Source organism: Gracilinanus agilis, chromosome 5, assembly GCF_016433145.1.
Source record: "Gracilinanus agilis isolate LMUSP501 chromosome 5, AgileGrace, whole genome shotgun sequence".
Taxonomy (NCBI): domain Eukaryota; kingdom Metazoa; phylum Chordata; class Mammalia; order Didelphimorphia; family Didelphidae; genus Gracilinanus; species Gracilinanus agilis.
Window position 1 is genome coordinate 63,346,789 of NC_058134.1, and position 8,025 is coordinate 63,354,813.

Consider the following 8,025-nt stretch of genomic DNA (forward strand, 5'->3'; position numbering starts at 1 on the left):
CTGCCTTCGAACTAATACATGCTATTTAGAATGATGGAAGATGGGGTTTAAAAAAAAAGAAAAGAAAATGCATTAGCAATGCTCTGCTAATGTATAGATATTCTCTCATTATTATATATAATAATAAAAATGACTAACATTTCAATGGCAATTTAAGATTTGCAATAATTCCAAACATGCCTTTTCTCATTTAAAGACTCAGGACAACTAGATGAGTCAGTAGCCTCAGTACCACAATATATTATCATCTAAATTCTATAGATTAGGAAACTGACGGTCAGAAGGGTTTAGTGACTTCTCTATTACCATCCAAATAGTAGATTTCAGAGTTGTGATTTTAAAAAATATACAATAAATTAATAAACATTTTAAGTGTTTACTATGTGCCAGCGACTGTTCTAAGTGCTACTGATACAAAAAGAGGCAAAAGACAATCTTTGTCCTCAAGAAGTTTACAGCCTAATGGGAGAGAGAACACACAAACAAATATATATACAAGACAAGCTACATACAGGACAAATGGGGAATATTTGACAGAAAGAAGGCATTTCTAAATAATAACTAAATTATAACTAAATAATAACTGAAATTAAGAGGCATTTTTGTAAAAGTTATTTGTAAAAGATGAGATTTTCACCGAGACTATATTATAGGAAGCCAGGGAAGTGAGTTGATGGAGTTGAGGAAGAAGAATGTTCTAGGCTGGGGGAGGGCGGGGAGGTAGGTATCAGCCAGAGAAAAAAGAGGTGGGATTTAAAAAATTTTTAATTTTTAAAAATTTAATTAATTTAGAATATTTTCCCATGGTTACATGATTCATGTTCTTTCCTCCCCTCCTCCCTCTGAGAGGTGGGATTTTAACCTAGGTATCTCTTGTCTTCAAGTCCAGCAGTCTTTTTACTAGATTTCTGGAAAACAGAAAACAAAATGCTGAAGCTGAGAAGACCTTTGCTCACTCCAGAATATGGATTATTAGGCTTTCAGGCAAATCTCCTCTCTAGGTAAAAGATTTCTGGTTGAAGGAGAGGATGACAGCACCCTATTGCACACACACAAGGAATATCTCTCCCTAGATGAAGCTTCCTGGTAGTCTCTGGCTGTGCTTGGCTTCTTCAACACCTGAGCGTAAATATCCCACCCATAACTGCATTGAGCCCCTCCAACTTAGTAGATGTCTGAACTAGAAAAGAATTGCCATACAGAGGTATATGGTTGTAAAAGAGGAATACTATTGTACCATAAGAAATGATGAACAGGATGAGTTCAGACAAACCTGGAAAGACTTATATGAACTGATGCAAAGTGAAGCAAGTAGAACCAAGACAACACTGTGTACAGTAACAGAAGTGTTGTATGATGATCATCTGGGAAGAACTAAACTATTATCAACAAAGCAAGGTTCCAAGATAACCCCAAGGGACTCATAATGAAAAATGCTATCCTCAGCCTAAGAAGGAACTATTAAGAGTTTGAGTGCAGATCAAAGCATGCCACCTTCCACTTTATTTTCTTCATGATTTCTTTATTGTATGTGCAGTATGTGTATTCTTTCATGGCATGGGGAATATGGAAATATGTACTGCATGACAGCACTGTTATAACCTATATTGGACTATTTATTGCCTTGGGAAGGAGGGAGGACAGGGAGGGAGAGAATCTGAATCTCAAAATGTCAGATAACAATTGACAAAAATTATTTCTAAATGTAATTAAAAATTTTTTTAAAAAGAGTAACCACGTGGTCTTGAGTGAGTAGTTTGAAATGGAAAAATGAGAAAGACCAATTCTCTAGAAGGTAAGTATCCTTATTTCATACCCTGGCTAAGTAAAAAAATGTTTTTAATTAACTGTTTAATGACTTATGAGTGTCTTCATTTCATCCCAATATCAAACCCAAACCAACAAGATACTGGAGTCAGCCTTGCCCCTAATTCTTTCCCACTCAACAAACTTCAATGGCTCTTTATCAAGCATAAAATCTTTTGGTTTTTGAAGCCCTTTACCTTTCTAGCCTTTTTACACCTTACTCCTCTACCCCACCTCCCAAACTCCAGTGATCTAGTAGCATTGGTCTTCTTGCTGTTCTTTTCATAGGACACAACCCCCCAATTTTGTTGCTGCTTTCCCTAGCTGTCTTCCATGCCTAGAACCCTCTCCCTCCTCATCTTTGCCTCCTGGCTTCCTTCAAGTTTCAGCTAAAACTTGCTTTCTACAAGGAGCCTTTCCCATCCCTTCATGCTAGCACTTTCCCTCTAAGATGGTTTTATGCATGCAACAAGGGCTCCTTATTCAGGATTTCTCTTCTGTGGCAAGAAATCAGATTGCAAAGCACTGCAGGACCTCTTCAGCAATAGTAGCAACTTTCTTTCACTTTCACTTTTTGGGGTCGTATTTTTTTTTTGGTGGGGGGAAGGTTAGGAGGCCATGGAGCTCCTAGCTGAGGGGCAAAAGTGGGGGAAGAGAGCACGAATCCATGTCCTCATCATGGTTTTAATATCTTAATCATGGGTTAGCCTAGGAAAACAAATGGGAATTTTTGGAGAATTTTGCCAAAGTTGCAGATGACATGTAAAGACCAGCAAATGACACAGAAAAAGTTTAGAAACTCTGAACTGCATAAAATAGATGGATAATATTGTATAATATCAACACATTTTATCTTTTAATGCTATAAATAGATGCAATTTCTTTTACCGTAAATGTCCCATAAGGAAAAAAAAAAAGAAAGAATTCAGACTACTTCTCTGGTATGAAGGGAGGGTCAAAAATTTGACACGGATTTTGCCAGATTGCAAGGGCACCAGCCACACCCCTAACCCCCAAGATGTGGAAGGGATGTTTGTTTATGAGGTCAGCAAGTGTTCGATTATATCCTTGGTTTCAGCCATCCATGGTAGGACTTAGAATGTATCCCCCAGGATATGGGACCTTCTCTATTTTGTTTGAACATTTTCGTTTATGTGCAGTTTATCCCATTCAAATGTAAATTCCTGGAACACAGAAACTATTTTCACCTTTCTTTTTATCCCAGGCTGAGTATAGCATCTGGTACTTAACAAATTGGTTCTTGGTAAATTGGCTTTTCATATATACACCCCTTGCCTCTTTTTTTTTTTTAAATTAGTTTGGAAATATAGACCTAGGAGTAGTACCACCAGGTCAATTTATATATTCAGCCGAATAACTTTTGGGCTCAGTTTCAAATTGTAGAGCAAGGGTTCTTAACCTGGGCTTGATGACTCAGTTTAAAAAAATTTTGATGATTGTATTTTAATACAACTCATGGCTTCATTGTATTTCAATATAACTTGTATTTCATCAAAATAACATTGTTTTTCAGTATAAACTACACCAAGTAATTTATACATAAATTTAAACCTGGAGTTTGTACATTCATTTAAAAACATGGATCTGAGAAAAGGTGGATGGGCTTCACCAGACTGACTGTCCTATGGGTCTATGACACACAAAGAAGTCATGAACTCGGGATCTTGAGCTCCCTTCACTCAATTGGATGCCAAAGCAAGTCTCCTGGTCTAACTTTTCCAACTAATACATGTAAAATGACTTTGATTTCCACAGAGTTCTTTGCCAGACCTTATGTTTAATTTTTCAATATCGGTTTGGAGATATTGGCTACTAATGTATGAGATAACGTTTGAAAGCATTTTATGTAAACCATAAAGTGCTATATAAGTGTTAGGTATTGCTGTAATTGATACTACAAAGTTCTGTTACTCAAATAGTTTTATTAAATAGTAAGATGGCCTTGAGCTTATTATTTATTAATATATGCATTATTAACAACTTGAAATAAATTAATATTGCCAATATTAATATGTAATAATTGATATGAATATATTATTTTATTTTGTTAAATAGTAAGATGTCTATTAGCCAGGATTTTGCTTGTATTTTTTAAAAGTACTATCAATGGACCTCTCTGAATCTCTCTCTCCCCTTTTCTTCTGTTTTCCTCTTTTCTTCTCTCTCTCTCTCTCTCTCTCTCTCTCTCTCTCTCTCTCCTTCTCTCTTTCACTGTCTCTCTGTCTTTCTCTCTCTGTCTCTTTTATCTAGCTGTGTAAGTAGCTCTAGGCTGTCTCATCCTGACTGTTTTGGTTGCTTCTTTACATCCTCCTAGACAGGGCCACTTACTCTAGCATCCCCAAAGTGAGATAGATTTTCCCTGAAAACAGATGTGATCACCAGAGCAGCCCTACTCTTTCCTGTTGGAATGGTACCAACCAATAACACTGTGGATGAGCTGCCAAGTTACTTATGGGTTCCCAGCGTTCTGTTATCTTTATTTGTAGTGCTAAAATTCTATTGCCTAATACAGTAAAATGCTAAGCTACAGAGTTGGGATTTTTTTGAAGCTCATTTAATTATTCATTGATTCATTCATGTAGAGTTTCAGTGGCCACTATATAAAATATGGTGGAGGACACAAGGAATAGGATTTAATTCATTTCTCCATGGAATTTAAGTTTATTATCATTCTCTCACAATAAGAGGCAGCAAAGCCTAGTGGGTAAAGGAATGACTTTGGAATCAGGAACCCTGGGCTTGAATTCTGTCTTTTATATACCTTGGTCAGATCTTTTAGTGACCTCAGGCAGTACACTATGACAATAATAATAACTGCCATCTAAATACACTTTAACAGTACAAATATTATTTAATTTGATCCTTATTAAACCCCTATGAAGTAGGAAAAATAGAAGGAAATAAGCATTTATTGAGGTCCAATTATGTGCAGGCACTGAGCTTAATACTTTACAGATCTTTCCTTTAATCTTCACAACCTGGCAGTTAGGTGTTATTATTATCCCAATTTTAGAGATGAAGAAACTAAGGCAAACAAGTTAAGTGACTTGCCTAGGGTCACAGAGTCAGTACATGTCTGAGGCTGGGAAACTCAAGTCTTCTTCCTACACCAAGTTCAACACTAAAGCATAGAAAACAAGTTTTCATTATTATTATAGGGGACTTCCATATTCTAAGTTCTTAATACCAGTGAAATTGTGGGCCCAGACTATAAATAAATAACTATAGCAATAATTCTGCTTCATTTTTTCTAGCTCCCCAAGGCAAACTCAACATATGCTAGAACCATGGAGGAGAAGAAGAAAACTTTTACTGACACCCTATTGGGTCAGGAGACTCTCTATTTCCCTACATTTATTGCTGCCTCACACTTGGCTTCTTACCTGGTTTGGGGTAACATTATATTGTCCACTGTCAACCTGAGAAAACAGAAGAGGTTGGCTACTGACTCTCTTAGTCCATCCACTCTCTCACTGAAACAATTTCAATTTTCCCCAGAACCACTTCCATTTGGGCTGAGAGGAGAAGACTGGGTTAGGATAAAGAAGGGAGGCCTAGTACAAACAGCAACAACATGGCACTGCTTTCTGAAGCCATAACAAAGCCATTCCATTGAAATCCCCCCTTCACAGAAATTCCATTAACCTTTAGAATCATGGCTGTCTCTATTTTCCTGCCCGGTCCTGCCTAATGCTTTTGTTCACCTGTGTTTCCCTTTGTCCTTCCACTGGGGGTTTGTGTTTGGCATTTCTTTCTCTTTTATCTCCTCTTGGTACGTATTATGACCTCTAATACTATATAAGTGTAATAGTTGGATTTAGCAATTTAAAAGTAAGTCCTGTGTCAAAAGAGATATTTGTAAAGCACTTATTACAATGCATGGTGTATAAGAGATGCTTAATAAATCCTTCCTTCCTCTCCCTCCCTCCTTCCCTCCCTCCTTCCCTTCCTTCCTCCCTCCCTCCTTTCCTCCTTCCCTCCCTTCTCTTCCTCCCTCCCTCCTTCCTTCCTTCCCTTCCTTCCTTCTTCCCTTCTTTCCTTCCTTCCATTTTTCTTTCCTTCCTTCCTTCCTCCCTTTTCTTCCTTTCTTCCTTCTTTTTCCTTTTTCTTTCCTTTGAGTCATAGACCACTTTGACAGTCTGATGAAGTCTATGGACCTCTTTTCAGAATAAAGTTTTAAAATGCACAATATACAATATATAGGGTTAAAAAGAAACCAGTTATATTGAATAAAAGATGTATTTTTTTCTTGTTCAAGTTCATGCTTCTCCTCCCCCATTCCTGTCCTCTAATCTATATGCGGCTCTCCAAAGGGCTAGGAACTCAGGTTAAGAAACCCTGTTCTAGGGAAAGGGACCTGTTCTAACTAGCTTCTATCAAGTTAATGACAGGTATAGAACTAGAACTCATTTCTTCTCAGGCACTTAGGTGGTGCAGTGGATAAAGCTCTGGACCAGGAGTTAGAAAGACCTGAGTTAACACACAATTTTATTTACTTCCCAGCTGTGTGACCTTGAACAAATTATTTAACTTCTACCTGCCTCAGTTTCCCAAACCTTAAAAATAGGATTCATAATAGCATTTATTTCACAGGATTGTGGTGAGAGGCAATGAAATCTCTGTAAAGGGCTTAGCACAGTTCTTGGTACATAGAAACAGTTAATAAATGCTTAGTTTCTCTTTCTAGGTCAGCATTCTCTTGAGTGGCCTGACCAATTATTCATTTAACACTTACTACGTGGTAGTCATTGTACTAGAACATGAAGACACAAAGACCTTTCCCTTATGGAGTTTATATCTTGGGGAAGGACCTGTATATACCTATATAAACGTATATAGAATCATTCTCATCTCCCCTTCCATACTACCCTGTCCCCCTACCCCCACCTAATAATCAATCAAATATATAAATATAAATGTTATATATAATATAATATGAATATAATATGAATATGAATAAACACATGAAGACCTCCTCCCCCACAAGTCTGGAATCCCATCCATAATGGGGGAAACCTGGGAGCTCAGGGTTCACCCAGAGCTTGCTTTGAAGGGAAGATTGAACTGGTTACACAAACACATCCATGGTTTCCCCTGTGGCATTCTCTCCCCTCCCCATCCCTGCTCCCCAGCCTCACTGGGTGCACATGTTGTGTGATTTGGTCGAAGTGGAAAATGTTGCTGATTCAGATCATTGGACTGGTTAACCTCAGTGGACGCACTCATGGTTGACTCATTCACCTAAAATGTCACAATTCTCCAGTCATTTCCTGTTCATCTGTTTACAGATCAAAGAGAATAAAAACATCTATAAATCCTCAGCCCTGTCTCAGTAAGGTTGAAGAAAGAAAAAAAAAGTTTCAGCTTAACAGACTTAGAGGAGGGGACTCTGTCCATTGGTTTTAGCATCATTGCCAAGGCTGAAGTGCTTTGGGGCAGGCATTCCCCTGAACGCAGCAGGACTGACACTGGATCCTTGGGTTTTAATTCCGAAACATAACAAAACCCAATCAGAGGAAGCATTCCTGCCTTCCCAGCAGCTAAGCTGCTCCTCAGCCCTTCCATAGCCCTTCCAGCTGTGATCCCTGTGTCAACAGGGGTTCACACTCTTTTTTGGCTTGATGGCAGCTCAAACTCCTCCTGACTTTTTTCTTTTAGCTCTCTCCCATCACTTTTTATTATTTGGTCTTTTTTTTAAAATTTTAAATAATTTTTATTTTTTAGAAAAGTTATCATGGTTACATGATTCATGTTCTTACTTTCCCCTCCCCCTAACCTCCCCCCCCCAATAGTTTTAACATGTGTCATTGATCAAGACTTATTTCCAAATTGTTGATAGTTGCATTGGTGTGATAGTTTCAAGTCTACATCCCCAATCATGTCTGCCTCAACCCATGTGTTCAAGCAGTTGCTTTTCTTCTGTGTTTCCTCTCCTGTAGATCTTCCTCTGAATGTGGGTAGTGTTCTTTTCCATAAGTCCCTCAGATTTGTCCTGGGTCACTGCATTGCTGCTAGTACAGAAGTCCATTACGTTCTATTTTACCACAGTGTATCAGTCTCTGTGTACAATGTTCTTCTGGCTCTGCTCCTTTCGCTCTGCATCAATTCCTGGCGGTCTTTCCAGTTCACATGGAATTCCTCCAGTTTATTATTCCTTTCAGTGCAATAATATTCCATCACCAGCATATACCACAGTTT